This window comes from Helianthus annuus, chromosome 3 (assembly GCF_002127325.2).
Source record: "Helianthus annuus cultivar XRQ/B chromosome 3, HanXRQr2.0-SUNRISE, whole genome shotgun sequence".
NCBI classification, from domain to species: Eukaryota; Viridiplantae; Streptophyta; class Magnoliopsida; order Asterales; family Asteraceae; genus Helianthus; species Helianthus annuus.
In genome coordinates, this window is record NC_035435.2 from 135,186,993 (window position 1) to 135,206,769 (window position 19,777).

At 36.5% G+C, this 19,777-nt stretch overlaps 1 long non-coding RNA gene across 1 annotated transcript; it reads right to left on the reverse strand.

Moving 5' to 3' along the window:
• Window positions 1-16,102: 16,102 nt before the first annotated feature.
• LOC118490689 lies at window positions 16,103-18,229 on the reverse strand. Its single transcript, XR_004889891.1, has 3 exons — window positions 18,076-18,229; window positions 17,513-17,565; window positions 16,103-16,284 (listed from the first exon to the last, which is right to left on the reverse strand). It is a non-coding gene; the product is annotated as an uncharacterized LOC118490689 (long non-coding RNA).
• Window positions 18,230-19,777: the final 1,548 nt, after the last annotated feature.

The window sequence follows — 19,777 nt, forward strand, 5'->3', positions numbered from 1 at the left end:
TTTCTTGCATTTTTTTTAAAGTAGCTCGCTTTTCTTCGGGATAATTTCTACATCGGTTGTCATTATATCCCATTCTTTTAGTTCATTTTTTTCTTTGTTCAATCGAACCTTTTCTTCCGCCATGCGTTCCTTCGTCTTTGCCTTTTGGGTCGTGACCTCAGTGTATGCTTTGAATTGGGCCATAAACGCGTCCATCTTGGAACCGCCTCCCGCTGCGGCTTGTTTTTTTAGCCGCCTCCTTTTTTTATTTATCCCGGCCCGTGGGACATTCCTCCTCTCGTACCGTGTACTCTTCTTCGTCAAATTCGGGATCGTCCTTTATATTAATTTGACATCATGCGTCCGAGCCCCCGGCACTAAAACTACCGGTCGGTCTCTGAGGTTTTTTGTCGTTTAGGCATCTCAACCTCATTTGGAACTGGAGCCCACTTGTTGGACGTTCGTGAGAATTCAGGATCGTGATCGATTCCTCTTCCGTTGAATGCGTACAAACACGTATAATCTGCGGAATCCAAATACATGTGTGAATTCCCGATGTAATTATCAATGTTTTCTATTGCTGATATGACGGTACAATAACGCGAAAATAAACGAGCAGAGCTTCGCCTCAAAGTTGCTCCAAAAGTTACAAATGATGAAGACCTCTCTCCTATATATAAACTTATGCCTTCGTACGAAGCTTCAGGTGGTGCTTTCGTATGAAGCTGCCTAAGCTTCACTTCATATTCTCTTAAGTTCAGCATGATGTGCGCGTGAGTGTCGTAGGTTTTTATGTATATTTTTAGCCCTTTTTACACGTTTGTCAAGTTTTAAATTTATAAAACACGATATTTTACTAACACCAAACACACATATGGGCAAGTGCACCCATCGTGAGCATAGTATAGTGTTGGCAAGATACCGAGGTCATCCAAGGACACAAGAGCTTTTAATACCGGTTTATCCTCAACGTCTAATCAAATCAAAAGTTAGAAAAAGGTTTTAAACTAAAAAAATAAAAACTAAAAATGCTGAAAAATAAAAATAAAATCAGATAGACAAGATAAATCACTTGGATCTGACTCGTGTTTAGTGTAACCTTTGATTATTTCCGCACTTTTGCATTTTTTAAGAGATTATCTTAGTTATTGTAGTAGGCCCCTCTTTTGAAGGTGACCTTACCCTCAACCCAGTAGTTTGAGTCAGCAAGGATACAATCCTAAAGGGTTGGATTATTGAAAGATAATTAATTAAGTTATTAATGCGTAATGTGGTAGGCCCCTCTTTTGAAGGTGACGTTACCCTTGGCTAAGTAGTCTGAGTCAGCAGGGATACAGTCCTAAGTAGCCGGGTTAAAGTTTTAATAGTAGCTTACATATGAGGGGATCAAAGAGTTTGGAACCCCCCCCCATCCAATACCAGTGGGTATTGAAGGAGGTCCTACTAAATTGGACTCAGGTCCTTGCAGGATCTATACACTGAACAAGGCAAGACTCTTACCAAACCATTCCGTTAACCCCCGCCAGGTAGCCAACATATCTCCATATAGACCGTGGAGATATGAATGGTGAAAATCTTTTATTTTATATAGACAGTAAAATTATGGCAAGACACCACAGACAAATGATAAGGAAGAATCACCTTCAACATAAGAAACTAGTTATTAAAGTCATTAATACATAACCAAATAAAAAGTGCGAAAAGATTAAAAATAAAAAGTATTACACTAGACACTTGTCTTCACCAAGTGATGTAAGAGACTTAGGCAAACATGGCCTTTGATTGTCAAGAACTCTTACGATCAATCTTGGATCCCGAGACGACTCACGCACTCTATGATGGATGATGGTGGTGGATGATGGTGTTGTGGTGGTGGTGGAGTGTGGGTGAAGTGTGAGAGAGGTGGTGTGCCAAGGGATGGTTTGCAAATGAGCCAAGCACCCCTATTTATAGCCTGGACAGAAGCTCGGGCACGGCCCCGTGTCCATCCTCCTTCTCTTTCATCATTAATTGCAGTTTGTCTGCATTAGTTGACCACGCCCCCGTGTCTGCTGGGCACGACCCCGTGTGCAGAAGCGTATATGTACTATCAAGATTTCCTCAGATTCTGCGAATCTTAGAGTTGACCACGGCCCCATGTCCGCTGGGCACGCCCCCGTGGTGGGTGATAGAAGCTTCTACAACTTTATCTTTTCTGCAGACACTTGGGCATGCCCCCGTGCTCACTGAGCACGGGGCGTGTTCAGCCTTCTGTTCTCTTGTTTTTGCTTGGGAAGATACTGTCGGGGGGTCGGGCATGCCATGTTTGTTCCTTTTCTTGTATTTATGTTAGATTTAGCTGCCTTTTTGCTTCTTTTGTTCATTTGAGCTCATTTAATCCTGAAAATACAAAATGAAGACAAAAACACACTTTTTCCAACATTAGTACTAAAAAGGGTTAGTTTTATGCCACATTTGATGTAATTTATATGTTGCATTTTGCATACATCAACCACCAGTTTTGACTCATTTGTTTCAGCTACGTTACGTGATTGACGCAAGCGATAGGCATATGCATTCACAGACTCCCCCTTGGATATTGCTGCAGTCAATCTCGTAGCTTTTTATCTCTCTCTGAGTCTTTTAGTAATGTTGACATTATCAACAAACACAGACTCTCCAATCTCTAACAGATTCCCCTTGAATCTGTTCATAACTTCAGCTCCTCCTATCATTTGTTTCTTTCTTCAGGCTCCCCCTTTCGTTAAGCTTTCGTGCTTTAGGATCAACACCTGGTTCTACAAGTTCTTCCAGGATCATTATCTGGCTCTTTGAATACAAGATCCCCCTTACTTCGAGGTCGTCTTCAGACTCCCCCTTAAGCTCGGCTATCGGGATCGTAGTCTGGCTCTTCATCTGCAACAATCTCAAACAATCTATAAGATTTTTGACAATTTAAGTTCATAATCGAAAAGCTAGCTCTAAACATATAACATGAATAAGCTGGAGCATTTCAAATATGTAACTGCACAGGACATCGTTTGTTCACAAAAATCTGGATTTTATATTTAACAGTGAAAGCGTTTTGTTTTTCTAGAGAATCGATGACCTGGCTCCAAATATTCTCGGATCAAGAACCTGGCTCACATTTAACAGTTCAAAATTTATTTAGAATTTCCCAAGAATAATTGCCTGGCCCTTAAACACAGATGTATTTGACAATTTTAGGTTTTTAAGGAAATATAACCTGGCTCTCTCCCCCTATCAAACAACTCTATAATTTTGACAATTTAAGCATCTAAAACTCTCAAATATCATCCAAGTCCAAATTAATGACCTTGGATTTTTTACAAACTGTTTTTGAAATTAATAAATCATCAAGTTTCAAATTAATGAACTTGTTTATTTTCAAAAACACGTTCAGCATACTTAGATTTTGAAACTCAAGTTTCCGACATCGGTTGTCGAAAATAAAGTAAAAACAAAATCTTTTTGTATTTTTCTGAAATATAAAGAAGTAAAGATATATTTACAGACAATATTTTTGTTTAAGTTCGTGTTAGAGGATCATATCAGTTTATGACAAATCACAAACGAAACCGAATAATGGTTAAAACGTTCAAATGAAGTTTGGTTCACCAAACAGGTACCTGTCGCGCGAAAGGGTGATCCCTTTCGCGCGAAAGGCTCCTATCGTGCCAGCTTCCCTTTCGCCCAAACAGTTTGTGATGTTTCGGTTCCGCTTATTTTGTTTATGCATTCCTTGTTACTGATTCTGTCAGGCAAACCAGGACCCGTAAAATCACAGAAACTCAGTGTTGTGACAAGTGCCTAGACAGAATATACTTTCTGTTTATATCATACTTTTATACTATATACTTTAATTCTGAATCCAAATCCTCAGTTCAATCTCCAACAACTCACGCCATCGTTTACCCCCTGTACGAGGCGTATATGTGCAAATAGGCACATGGGGAGTGCGAATAGTTCGAGCCAATAACAAATGCAACACATTCTAGTTTACCCACCCTTCTTGGTTTGTAAACCAATGCTCAACACCTGCACTAGCAGATTCATCAACCAGCATCTTTTGGGACGTGTCTCAATTTGGATTCGTAGAACCTTGAGATATTTCTTGGGTTTTTTATTTTCTTTAATTTTTCCTTGAGCTTATTTCAGCTTCATTAGTTCTAGCAGCTTGTTTAGAGTTTTCAGCACAACTAAATTGACCCCTAAAACACAAGAAATACAAAAACTTGCTATAAAACTTCATTAAAAATGGTAATTTAGAATAAATTTTAACTTAAGAACCACACTTACATGTAATCAATGTTTGATATACTAGGCTGCTCAGACTGTTTGCTCTCTGCATTTATAGGGAAGAAATTAGGCAAGCAACTTCAAACCGAATCTATTACATTATTTGCATTACTCTGAGATATTCTTTTATCTGTCATGGTACTAAAATATTCCGTACAAAATTCATCCAATGCAGCTGTTGAGATACAGAAACTCTTCTCGGTTGGAAATCCTCCCATAGATCTTTCTTTGTGGACGTTTTAATTGATTCATTTAATTTTATCTGCTCACTTAAACCTACACGTTGCACAAGATCAGGTGCGCCACAGTTCAAATACGGTTCTGATCTGTTACAAGTCTTGTTAGTAGCGCCTTCACTGATATAAGGACCATCAAAATCTGAGTCAGAATCAATCAACTGAAACCTTCAAAGAGGACTAACAGATAACTTTGGAAATGGTGGTTTATTGCAGCTTGTGATTACAGAATGAGGTGCATTTGAGGCATTATGTTTTCTAGTTCCTGATTGTGTAGTTGTAAGAACTATAAGAACAAATCTGGACCATGTAAATTTTTAATCAATGGATGTTATTGATTACACATAAGCCCTTAGTATTAGTTATATCAATTAGTGTTTTAAGGGTAAGTTAGTAATTGTACTAATTATATTAAATAAAAGGAATAAAAGTAAAATTAGTTATGTTGACTTTTTCTAACTAATTCCACGGGTATGTTTAATAATAAAATAACTTTTATATACTTTATTATTTTTAAAAAAAAAACACCATAAAATTAAGAAATTTTTTATCTTTAATATGAGTATATAATATTGTTATATGATTTTTTTTTCAAAATGATATTTTTAAAGACTACTAAAAATAACACTTCAAACTTTTGTGTTGGTTTCAATATTAATTGTACTAATTTCGAACTTGTTTGTGTTGGTTTTGTTTGTTCTAATTAGCACATCAACATAATCAACTTAAATTGTTGATTATGTTTGTTAGCATAAGTTGTAAACATGCATGTATACAACACATCAATATATTAGCATAACTAGGTTATCACCCGTGCTACCCACGGATTATTTTATTTTATTAGTTATTAAGCATGTGTATTTTTTTTTAAGTATAATGGCTTATTTTTTAAAAATTTGTGAGGACATTTACTGATAATCCTATATAAATTATGACACGTGATTATTAGTTTACTGTTTGAGGATACAATCTTTGATTTTAAAATAAATAACATGTGGCTATTGAAACAGCTCTTATAATTACTTAGCATACCAACTTTAACGTAATAAAGTAGTTAATATAAGACGCAATAAAGTAGTCAATACGATTTACGAAAATTTATTTCCAAACAAAATAACTTAAAGGAAAACTTCAAATACATCAAACTGAAAGTGAAAATTACATCATAATGTAACACCCTCACTATTATAAAAGGGTTTTAGTACTCATAGCGACAATTAATTGTGTTCTTACAAATACACGTACATGTAAAATACGGGTTTACTAAAAACTTTTACAATTTAAAAGTTTGATAACATATTGTATATAAGTTCGTCGTTTAAAAGCTACGACGCAGCGCAGTGCGGAAGCTTGTATCTTGGTCATGTTCGGTTCTTCGTTGAGCTTGATCTTCATCCGGGAATCCTTGACATTAACCTATGACCAAAACCAACTTAAAAGTTAGCTTTGGTAGTTAAATAGCAAGTTTAAACAAGTTATATGGGTCAAACAAACAAAATTACACAATTTTGGGATTCAGGGGGGGCTAGACGCCACCTAGCCCCTTTTTAACAGCAAGTTCCTTTATTTGTTGCTGCATTTGCCCAGCTCTATTTTTTATCAAAATTTTAACTTCAAAGCTTCATAACTTTTGAGCTAGATGTCCGTTTTACACGATTCTTTTTCCTACGCGTTCGTAATTTAATTACCAATGCATCTTTCAAAATTATTATATCAAAAATTGGATGTACGGGCTGAAAGCCTATAAATGCCTTATGTATTTATTTGACCCGTTTAGCTTTTGCATTAATTTGACCACTAACAAATTTTATATCCGCAAGACGTATTTACCCAACATCCAGGGCTTATGATCACCGGCATTTCATTACCAAATCTATGGTTTCACGCACTTGTAATCCGTCATTGCTAAATGCTATTCTAAACACACTTTTACTACTTACTAGACAATTATTCGACCCGTTTGGCTCATTTATGGAATCCTCCATTTCTAATGACTACCAAACGCTTTCTAATCTAATTTTAATTCATTAAATCAAGTAGTGAACATTGTTACTTCAACTAATACCAATCTTTATTCTAAAACACAACTATGAATGATTACAATATCTAATTTGCATAATGTAACGAAACAAGTTACATACCTTCATAGTTCATCAACATTGCTTTCTAACCATAATTACCCATTCCCGGGCTTGTCAACCTCATCGTATCCCTTCAAATCCATGGTTTACGCTTTTATAAGTCAAATTTAACGAGTGACGTTCGAGTCACTTCGAACACTACCATTTCGACCATTATTTTGACCCGTTCTTTATCTAGTGAATTACACCACTTTACTTACTTTCCCATTATATTAAACAATATTATCAATAAACATATCTAACCAACTATTTATTTTGACACGTTCTTTATCTAGTGAATTACACTACTTTACTTACTTTCCCATTATGACTAATTAAACAATATTATCAATAAACATATCTAACCAACTATTTATTTTGACCCGTTTGGTTTGTCGAGTGAATCCCATCACTTCTTGGACTTACCAAACGCAACTATTTTCGCTATAACAACATTAAACATATCTACAACTAGGCTTGTCTACATAAATGTAACGAGACGACAAGTCGTGTACCTTCAAAGTGTTCCTTTCAAGCGCGTGTCCGCTTGAAGACTCAGCTCCTTTTCCTATAAAGTTCAATCAACACTTCGTTTAGAACTCCATTCATGTCTTATAACGCATAATTCATCTTATCATTTAAATATGCGTTTCATTCGAAATCACCATATCTAGCTTTCTTTTAGGCATTTCAACAAACACCTAAAGGGCATAATTTTACATGATTTATTAACAAGTTCATAACTTGTCACATAGCCCAAGTTTTCATAAATTAAACTATCTAACATAAATATTAGCCTCTATAATTCTGAAATAACCTCACATATGTCAAATTACACTAGAACAAACCCAAATTTCCTAGTGTTTATCAAGTTCTACATAACCCACTAATCACCTACAATGGTGTCCATGGATTTTACTAGAATTAAGCATGATTTCAACATGTACTTGTCTAGGGTTTACTCCTAGACACTACAATGTTCCTATTTTATCTCTATAACACACATGCATCATCAAATTTCGACTTTCACAAGTTCATCTAAAATTTAAGATGGAACCAAATAGTAAAATTTTGCATACCTCATGAACCCTTCACTAAGGTGATCACTAATCTATGCTTGGATTTCGATTTGGGCTTGATTTGCCCCTTCAATTTGGTGAATTTTTGTGTTTTAGGGTTGAAGCTTGAGACCTCCTCCTTGGTCTGATTGAAATCGCAGGACACACCACGTATGTGTGTGTTTTGTGTTTAATATTTGATTTAATTGAAACTTTAATTCATTTGCCCATGTCTAGTCCCTCCACTTTACACAAGTTTTGTTATAAGGGGTATTTTAACCATGTTTGTTCTATCATTTCAAGCTTTTTAACTAACTAGGTTAATTATTCCTAGTTATTTTATCTTGACTATTACCGTCATTTAATTTATAATATAGAATCTATATTATTGGGGTGTTACAAGTCTACCCCTCTTAAAGAGGTTTCGTCCCCGAAACCTTCTTTTAAGTAGTTATTTGGCTTGAACTAAAATAACTTAGTTTTGTTTTTAAGGCATTCTTTCTTTTAGCCAAAAGTTATCCTTTGCCTTGACGCATGCGTCTTTTACGCGTAAGTCCTCACGGACCGTAACTTGTGTTTCGCATTTCTTATCTTGTCGCATATTTGTCCCGATTGCCACTTAATTACCTAATAGTATGAGTTTGCCAATATGCTTATTCCATACTACCCTACATTGACAAGTTTTTTATATAATTCACAACACTATTTTGACTTTGGATAATCTTATCAGCTAGCTAGACTGGCTAGTCACCGTCACCTCATGCCCCGTTAATTTGGATATATCCCTTTGCTATATTCGGACTTACGTGAGTTTATGATCTCCTATCCCGTAACTCACGCTACAACATGATTATATTCTATATCACTCTTTGTGACCATGATCGCATCGCATCACGTCATGTTTAAGTTTTTTTTTCATAAACTTTTCATTATCAAAATCTTCTTTCTAACGTATCGCATCATGTCTTACACCTATCGGTGTTAAGACCTATATCCTTTATTATTAACTATTTCCTAATTTGTCTCATAATATTCATATTCGTTAAACGTTGTCTCTCACTAAAACTTAATTTTAGTTTAACGTTTATCTCTTCAACTTATGTCAATAACTCATACCCAGGAATTGACGACAAGAATTTTTTCCTTTTCCGTTCTTATATTACGCGAGGAATCGTAACTAATCCCCATGCTTTACCCCAAGTGACTCGTACGTTCTCTTGCTTAGCCTCGTAAGTTATTCTGTTAGGCTTTCACCCCCCCCCCCACCTTTTTGTTTATTTCCTTCTATTGCTGACGCGTGGTTCACTTAGTCTTTTAAACCCTTACTTTGTTTATAATCTCAAAGGTTATGATGATTGTAGGTCCCTGTTTCGCGGAGGATTACGAACCTAAACCTTGTTATACAAACCTACTAGCGAGTGCGGAATCCAAGCTAGCAAGCAAACCGAGTTAGTAGCAAGTAGAGAAACAAACACACAAAGATTCACCGATTAACACTAGTCGTATTAATGCAATGAGGGTTTCGGTTACAAGCTCAATGTTTACAGAAGTGTTCTATAAACTCTCTAAGTGTGTGAGTGAGTTCTGGGCAGAATGCTCTCTAAGCTTCTATCTCTCGGGTGTGTGAAAATGGCAGAACTTCAGAACTCCAGAACTCACTCACACTCAACACATGCATGGGTATATATACCCAGCTCAGCAGGTCTGCTCGAAGGATTCGACAGATGGTCCGAAGGATCATCTGTCGACCACATGTTACACGAAAGATCAGCATGGACCTCGAAGGATCATCCTTCGAGGTCTAATGGTCGAACCATGGTCGAACCATATCTTTCGATCACCTCGAAGGATCAGGTGTATCCTTCGAGGCTATCCTTCGATCAGAACATCTTTCAAATGTTGTCCAAGTCAAACCGGAGGATGGTTGACTTGGTCAACTTACAGACTACTAAGGACATCGTTTACATACAGACCCAATACAGACAAAGTACAGACACAAGTGCACCAACAAACTCCCCCTTGGCTGTAGCTTTGTCTTTGATCTCTAATCTTTGTCTTGTTCTTCTAAAAGTGTAGACTCGTCTTGAACTTCGACGGTCTTTGGTCTTCAAGTCTTCAAGACTCTGATGTCCTATCATGTCTTCAATGTCGGAGGATCTTCAAAGTCTTCACGTCTTGAAAGTAGAGAGTGTATCAACAAACTACCCGTATCATGTAGGAAGTGTGTTGACAAACTCCCCCTTAACATAAGCTCCCCCTTGAGTTATGCTCGTGAAAAGACTTTATCTTTATGAAGTGAGATCCTTGTGGTGTTGATGATGGCCAGCGGCAACTCGATCATCTTCATTCATTGAGTGCCTTCGTGTCTTCATTCCAAAGCTCGTCAACGACCATGTTCTCCTAGCCTTTAGAATCTGCACATGCAAGAAATCTAAACGCGTAATGAGAACAATTGCTTGGAATATAGTATAAACAAATGACACACGAATGACCATGTCATAATCAAACACCGTCCGACAGTTTGAAAGTTTAATAAAATTTGTCAATTTTAGTTTTTAACTTTCAAAACATGCAAATTTCGACCGTTTATGAAGATTTAGTCAGTTCGGTTTTCAGTCAAGTTTCAGGTAACGAAGACTTGAGCTCCAACATCGTACGATCGAAAATAAAGCAGAAATAAAATCTTTTTGGCTTTTATAAAGTTTATATTAAAACAAGCCTAAAATCTTTTTGGTATTTTTGAAATTAAAAGACAACAATTTAAAATCCTTTGAGTGTTATCAAACGACATCACCGCTAATGTCGTGCTGATATGCACCAAACGACGAAACTGTTTAAAAGAAAAACAATAAAAGTTAAGCAGTAAATAAATAAATATATACAAACATTCTTTTTGCGAGTTTCGAGGGTAAGAGAATCATATCAGTGTACGGTCATGCCAAAACACTCTTGTTGTTTAGTTAGTTAACATTAAGATAAGCATCCTATAACAATTATTGGTATTGTTGTCCACTTAAGCTCAACTTATCAGATGTAATCATGTTTAGAGGATACGTTAATGTATGATTTATACTTACCGACCGGTGTTCATCCACATCACGACACATTCCCGTATCAAGGTATGCACGAGAGTTCATCTTACCAGTGAGTATACCGATTATCATCTGTTTGACCGTATAAATTGTGAGATACTCACTTATTTTGATTTGAAAACAAGTCCTATGTGATATAATCACTTATTGATGAGGAACTTGATTTTCGTATGCATGAGGGCACAGGTGCAAGTCCGTGAACAGGTCAGTACTTCCGTACAGCAGAGAGACGAACTTGACACCCGGATAGATGTGATATTTTATCACTTATTTGATTTGGACATGTGATTGTTTATCACTTATTGAGGTCGAATGCAGTATGCAATATGTACACGTATGTATAGTATCATGGAAGATCTAGACTTGCGTCCCCGTTATTTTTCGGTAAAAGATACAACCATGATACCCAGATGATAAGCAGCATAAAGACCGAATATCTCAGAACCTCGGCAATCTATCAAACGAAATTTCGGTACTAAGACCATATGCCAATGAATGGTTCCCACCTGATCTTCAGTCGATTAAGATTTATATCACCCTGCACACTTTAAAATGATTGTGAGCCTACCGATACATCTTATATAGAGCTGCTTATCGTTTTGCATTTTAAGGTTTAAAGAGGTTTGGATAGACCACTGATGTACTATCATTTTCTCTTTTGCTCGCCAGGAAACTCATTTTTGTTTTTCTATTGTTTTTGTGTTTTTGAATTTTTCGATGTTTTTGGATTTTCCGATTTTTGGATTTACTCCCCCTAAAATCAACAAACTAAGATAAATTTAAAAACACAAAGGTATTTACAAAAATGATTTTCCGATGTTGGTTTTACTCTTGCTTGACCTTAATGCCGTTTACCAATAATAAAAAGTCAAATCTTGATTTGTCAAAAGCTTTGGTAAATAAGTCGGCACGTTGGTCATCGGTGTGGACCTTAACAACATCGATTAGCCTTTTCTCAAAGCAATCACGTATGAAGTGATATTTGATTTCGATGTGTTTGGTCTGTGAATGCTGCACAGGATTTCTAGTGATATCTAAAGCAGCAGAATTATCAACGTAAATAGGAGTAGTTAGGAATTCAAAACCGTAGTCCCGCATTTGTTGTTGGATCCAAAGAACTTGGGAGCAACAACTTGAGGCAGCAATGTATTCAGCTTCGCATGTTGATGTAGCTACACACGTCTGCTTCTTGCACTGCCATGTGACTAGGCGATTTCCTAAAAACTGACATCCAGCCGTTGTGGACTTGCCGTCGATTTTACATCCGCCAAAATCAGAATCACTGAAGGCTACCAATTCAAAGTTATTATCCCTAGGGTACCACAGACCGGTGTCAGGGTACGCCTTCAAATAACGAAAAATCCTTTTAACAGCAGCAAGATGTGAGGCCTTCGGGTTAACTTGATATCTAGCAAGCAGGCACGTTGGGTACATTATGTCTGGCCTTGATGCTGTGAGGTACATGAGAGATCCGATCATGGCGCGATAGATAGAAGGGCTAACAGCTTCTCCCTTCAAGTCTGGAGTAATTCCGTGATTAGTTGGCAATGGGGTACCAATGGGCGTTGCATCAGACATCTGGAACCGGCTCAAGATGTCACCAACATATTTAGTCTGATGGATGAATATCCCAGACTCCGTTTGTTGTACTTGTAGGCCCAAGAAGAAGGTCATTTCCCCCATAGCACTCATCTCGAATTTATCCTGCATAATGCGCTCGAATTCCCTACACAAGACATCATTAGTAGAACCAAAAATAATGTCATCAACGTATACCTGTACCAGAAGAAGATCTCCATCTTGTTCCTTGATGAAAAGAGTACAGTCGATAAGACCTCTACGAAAACCGTTCTCCAGCAGATAGTGAGATAAGGTTGCATACCAAGCTCGTGGGGCTTGATGAAGACCATAAAGAGCTTTGTTGAGCAACCAAACCCGATCGGGATGAATAGGATCTTCAAAACCTGGAGGCTGTTCGACGTACACCTCTTCTTCAACCACACCATGTAAAAATGCACTTTTCACGTCCATCTGATAAACCTTGAATCCTTTGAAGGACGCATAGGCTAGAAAGATTCGAATTGCTTCGAGACGTGCCACTGGTGCATAGACTTCGTTGTAGTCGATCCCTTCAATCTGACGAAAACCTTGAACGACTAAACGAGCTTTGTTTCGGATAACAACTCCGCGGTCATCCTTTTTGCATTTGAAAACCCAACGGGTACCAATCTTCTTGTATCCAGCAGGTTTCTCTACTAGTTTCCAGACACCCAGCTTCTGGAATTGTTGCAGTTCTTCCTGCATTGCTTCAACCCAAGCATTATCTTTCAAGGCTTCTTTCCACGTTCTTGGTTCTTCTTGTGAGACATAACACGCGAAGGACCAGTCGTTTTGTTGCCCGGATTCTCGAATAGCTGCATACAAGCCTGCATTGTTGTTGTTTCGCAACATGTTTCTTGTTTGTACGCCACTTTGCACATTTCCAATGATGTTTTGTTGAGGATGGGTATTATGAATCCTTGTTTCTGGATTGTCTGGAACTGGAACATTTATACCCAGGTTGTTAAGATTAAGATCAACAACCAATTCAAGACCCGGAATTGACGAAGAGGATGATGCAGTAGTCTCAGCTGTTCTATGTGTTTCCACTGGAGGAGTACCCTCTGAAGTACCATGAATTTATACTTGTCGATATTTTAACTGCTTTGTGAATTGTTATTATCTCGTACAGCACTCTTTGACCTGACACGTTGATCTCGGATATCACCTCACAAGTGATTGTTTCAATATGAAACTCATCAATGTTGTCATGGTCCGCACCGCTTACCGACATGCCAACTCATTTTTCCAAAATTTGCTAAATCTTTTCTGATAAAACTTAATTTTGGTAAACGGCATTAAGGTCAAGCAAGAGTAAAACCAACATCGGAAAATCATTTTTGTAAATATCTTTGTGTGTTTTTAAATTTATCTTAGTTTATTGATTTTAGGGGGAGTAAATCCAAAATTCTGAAAATCCAAAAACATCGAAAAATTTCAAAAACACAAAAACAATAGAAAAACAAAAATGAGTTTCCTGGCGAGCAAAAGAGAAAATGATAGTACATCAGTGGTCTATCCAAACCTCTTTAAACCTTAAATGAAAAACGATAAGCAGCTCTATATAAGATGTATCGGTAGGCTCACAATCATTTTAAAGTGTGCAGGGTGATATAAATCTTAATCGACTGAAGATCAGGTGGGAACCATTCATTGGCATATGGTCTTAGTACCGAAATTTCGTTTGATAGATTGCCGAGGTTCTGAGATATTCGGTCTTTATGCTGCTTATCATCTGGGTATCATGGTTGTATCTTTTACCGAAAAATAACGGGGACGCAAGTCTAGATCTTCCATGATACTATACATACGTGTACATATTGCATACTGCATTCGACCTCAATAAGTGATAAACAATCACATGTCCATATCAAATAAGTGATAAAATATCACATTTATCCGGGTGTCAAGTTCGTCTCTCTGCTGTACGGAAGTACTGACCTGTTCACGGACTTGCACCTGTGCCCTCATGCATACGAAAATCAAGTTCCTCATCAATAAGTGATTATATCACATAGGACTTGTTTTCAAAACAAAATAAGTGAGTATCTCACAATTTTATACGGTCAAACAGATGATAATCGGTATACTCACCGGTAAGATGAACACTCGTGCATACCTTGATACGGGAATGTGTCGTGATGTGGATGAACACCGGTCGGTAAGTATAAATCATACCTTAACGTATCCTCTAAACATGATTACATCTGATAAGTTGAGCTTAAGTGGACAACAATACCGATAATTGTTATAGGATGCTTATCTTAATGTTAACTAACTAAACAACAAGAGTGTTTTGGCATGACCGTACACTGATATGATTCTCTTACCCTCGAAACTCGCAAAAAGAATGTTTGTATATATTTATTTACTGCTTAACTTTTATTATTTCTTTTAAACAGTTTCGTCGTTTGGTGCATATCAGCACGACATTAGCGGTGATGTCGTTTGATAACACTCAAAGGATTTTAAATTGTTGTCTTTTAATTTCAAAAATACCAAAAAGATTTTAGGCTTGTTTTAATATAAACTTTATAAAAGCCAAAAAGATTTTATTTCTGCTTTATTTTCGATCGTACGATGTTGGAGCTCAAGTCTTCGTTACCTGAAACCTGACTGAAAACCAAACTGACTAAATCTTCATAAACGGTCGAAATTTGCATGTTTTGAAAGTTAAAAACTAAAATTGACAAATTTTATTAAACTTTCAAACTGTCGGACGGTGTTTGATTTTGACATGGTCACTCGTGTGTCATTTGTTTATACTATTCCAAGCAGTTGTTCTCATTACGCGTTTAGATTTCTTGCATGTGCAGATTCTAAAGGCTAGGAGAACATGGTCGATGACAAGCCTTGGAATGAAGACACGACGAGAAGGCGCTCAAAAGATGAAGATGATCGAGTTGCCGCTGGCCATCATCAACACCACAAGGATCTCACTTCATAAAGATAAAGTCTTTTCACGAGCATAACTCAAGGGGGAGCTTATGTTAAGGGGGAGTTTGTCAACACACTTCCTACATGATACGGGTAGTTTGTTGATACACTTTCTACTTTCAAGACGTGAAGACTTTGAAGATCCTCCGACATTGAAGACATGATAGGACATCAGAGTTTTGAAAACCTGAAGACCAAAGACCGTCGAAGTTCAAGACGAGTCTACACTTTTAGAAGAACAAGACAAAGCTTAGAGATCAAAGACAAAGCTACAGCCAAGGGGGAGTTTGTTGGTGCACTTGTGTCTGTACTTTGTCTGTATTCGGTCTTATGTAACGATGTCCTGATTTGTGTTGTAAGTTGACCAAGTCATCTTTTATCGACACTAGTGAGGTGAATTTATACTACCTAATCATCTTTTATCGACACTAGACATCTCGAATCTGCTATGTTTATGTCAATTGTTAAACGTTTCATTTCATTATCATTTGTATCTTTCACTTTGATTTAGCCAAGTTTGTAACTTTCTTAAACCATTCGTGTTTAGTGCACTTTCCGGGTCTAAGTGTATTGACACACACTTCCCATGCACTTTAATTCATATTCTTTTCCTAATATTTTGTTACAATCTACTCATATAAATAATTTTTACCGGATGTTTGATCAAGCTTCGAACCAAACACGCTTTGTTGACAACCTTGAGCTCTGATACCAACTTGTAACACCCTCACTATTATAAAAGGGTTTTAGTACTTATAGCGACAATTAATTGTGTTCTTACAAATACACATATATGTAAAATACGGGTTTACTAAAAACTTTTAAAATTTAAAAGTTTGATAACATATTGTATATAAGTTCCTCGTTTAAAAGTTACGTCGCAGCGCAGTGCGGAAGCTTGTATCTTGGTCGTGTTCGGTTCTTCGTTGAGCTTGATCTTCATCCGGGAATCCTTGACATTAACCTATGACCAAAACCAACTTAAAAGTTAGCTTTGGTAGTTAAATAGCAAGTTTCAACAAGTTATATGGGTCAAACAAACAAAATTACACAATTTTGGGATTCAGGGGGGGCTAGACGCCCCACCTAGCCCCTTTTTTTAACAGCAAGTTCCTTTATTTGTTGCTGCATTTGCCCAGCTCTATTTTTTATCAAAATTTTAACTTCAAAGCTTCATAACTTTTGATCTAGATGTCCGTTTTGCGCGATTCTTTTTCCTACGCGTTCGTAATTTAATTACCAATGCATCTATCAAAATTATTATATCAAAAATTGGATGTACGGGCTGAAAGTCTATAAATGCCTTATGTATTTATTTGACCCGTTTAGCTTTTGCATTAATTTGACCACTAACAAATTTTATATCCGCAAGACGTATTTACCCAACATCCAGGGCTTATGATCACCGGCTTTTCATTACCAAAGCTATGGTTTCACGCACTTGTAATCCGTCATTGCTAAATGCTATTCTAAACACACTTTTACTACTTACTAGACAATTATTCGACCCGTTTGGCTCATTTATGGAATCCTCCATTTCTAATGACTACCAAACGCTTTCTAATCTAATTTTAACTCATTAAATCAAGTAGTGAACATTGTTACTTCAACTAATACCAATCTTTATTCTAAAACACAACTATGAATGATTACAATATCTAATTTGCATAATGTAACGAAACAAGTTACATACCTTCATAATTCATCAACATTGCTTTCTAACCATAATTACCCATTCCCGGGCTTGTCAACCTCATCGTATCCCTTCAAATCCATGGTTTATGCTTTTATAAGTCAAATTTAACGAGTGACGCTCGAGTCACTTCGAACACTACCATTTCGACCATTATTTTGACCCGTTCTTTATCAAGTGAATTACACCACTTTACTTACTTTCCCATTATGACTAATTAAACAATATTATCAATAAACATATCTAACCAACTATTTATTTTGACACATTCTTTATCTAGTGAATTACACCACTTTACTTACTTTCCCATTATGACTAATTAAACAATATTATCAATAAACATATCTAACCAACTATTTATTTTGACCCGTTTGGTTTGTCGAGTGAATCCCATCACTTCTTGGACTTACCAAACGCAACTATTTTCGCTATAACAACATTAAACATATCTACAACTAGGCTTGTCTACATAAATGTAACGAGACCACAAGTCGCGTACCTTCAAAGTGTTCCTTTCAAGCGCGTGTCCGCTTGAAGACTCGGCTCCTTTTCCTATAAAGTTCAATCAACACTTCGTTTAGAACTCCATTCATGTCTTATAACGCATAATTCATCTTATCATTTAAATATGCGTTTCATTCGAAATCACCATATCTAGCTTTCTTTTAGGCATTTCAATAAACACCTAAAGGGCATAATTTTACATGATTTATTAACAAGTTCATAACTTGTCACATAGCCCAAGTTTTCATAAATTAAACTATCTAACATAAATATTCGCCTCTATAATTCTGAAATAACCTCACATATGTCAAATTACACTAGAACAAACCCAAATTTCCTAGTGTTTATCAAGTTCTACATAACCCACTAATCACCTACAATGGTGTCCATGGATTTTACTAGAATTAAGCATGATTTCAACATGTACTTGTCTAGGGTTTACTCCTAGACACTACAATGTTCCTATTTTATCTCTATAACACACATGCATCATCAAATTTCGACTTTCACAAGTTCATCTAAAATTTAAGATGGAATAAATAGTAAAATTTTGCATACCTCATGAACCCTTCACTGAGGTGATCACTAATCTATGCTTGGATTTCGATTTGGGCTTGATTTGCCCCTTCAATTTGGTGAATTTTTGTGTTTTAGGGTTGAAGCTTGAGACCTCCTCCTTGGTCTGATTGAAATCACAGGACACACCACATATGTGTGTGTTTTGTGTTTAATATTTGATTTAATTGAAACTTAAATTCATTTGCCCATGTCTAGTCCCTCCACTTTACACAAGTTTTTTTTTTATAAAGGGTATTTTAACCATGTTTGTTCTATCATTTCAAGCTTTTTAACTAACTAGGTTAATTATTCCTAGTTATTTTATCTTGACTATTACCGTCTTTTAATTTATTATATAGAATCTATATTTTTGGGGTGTTACACATAAGTTACCAAATATCTCCTCTAAAACTGTTACTACCACTATTGATTCGTGGCCGCCGGTCTGCTATCCACACCTACAAGAAAGTACCACCACAAAACACTATTAAACATACTGATATGAAAATTACCCGCCAACCCATTCAACGGATTACACGACTTTTAGTCTATTCCAGTTCAAATTGACGTTTTTTACACAAATAAAAATGCATGGGCTATGATCGGGCTCATTAATTCAACCCACCAACCAGCAAATATTGTAACCCGTATTCCGGTTTGCCGTACATTATAAGAGTCAAGTTATATATGAAGTTTGAACGATAAACTTACTGCAACTTTGGTGGCAGTAGATCCTGATATAGTGGTCGAGAGGTGCCGACATTTCTCAAAGTGGCTGCCTGATTCGTAACCTTCAATATATATGACAAAACATACGGACATAACATAACCAATCAAATTCTCAGTGTTGATTGCAAGTTATCTCAAAATCTTATTGACAATCAATTCAAGAAAAAATAAGACTAAAAAATGGATGACACTAATCAGAAGGTGAAATCTTACAATACTCACCGGTGTATCAAAATGTTTATTTGGAGTTCCATACTTGATCACATTCTTCTCTTTTTCTTTCAGTTAGTGTAATATAGAAAATGAATGTTAACCAAGATTAGTAGAGAGAATGGCCACAAAGACATAGAACATAAGTTACCAATGAAATCCCAATAAGAGGTGCAAACTTGAAACCCTAGAACAACGAAAACGAATAAATGAAAGTCTGAAATCCTAAAACCTTTGTATCTAACTTCTCTCTAGAATTTAAGATTTAATCTCTTTCATTGCAAGTTCCCATGAAGAATTCTTAGATTCAAGCTTTGACAATTCATAGAAAATTGATTCGGTTTTTCTTCCACTTGTGAGCACCATTGCACCTTAGGCTTTGGTGCAATGTTTCCCAGGCTGAACTAGCATGATCTGAAATAGTGAAATTACTTAATTCCCAGTGTGTGTGAAAGAGAGCAATGTAAAATGAGTACAATGGCAATTATCTCTTTTTATTTATAGTACAAAACTTAGTTCAAGATCATCTTGGACTGAAAAATTATATGTTTAACTTGCACCCCATTTTTACAACTCAAAAATTATATTATTAAAGTATAACCAGACATCATACCGACATCATACCGAATCTTGTTGGAAACCCGAAAACATTTCCTTCAAAGAGTTCATTTCTTGTAATTATTGGTACGTCGCTCTTTGGTGGCACAGTCATTTTCTCAAGCACCTCTTCATTCAATGCTTCTGGAACCTGCATGCATCCAAA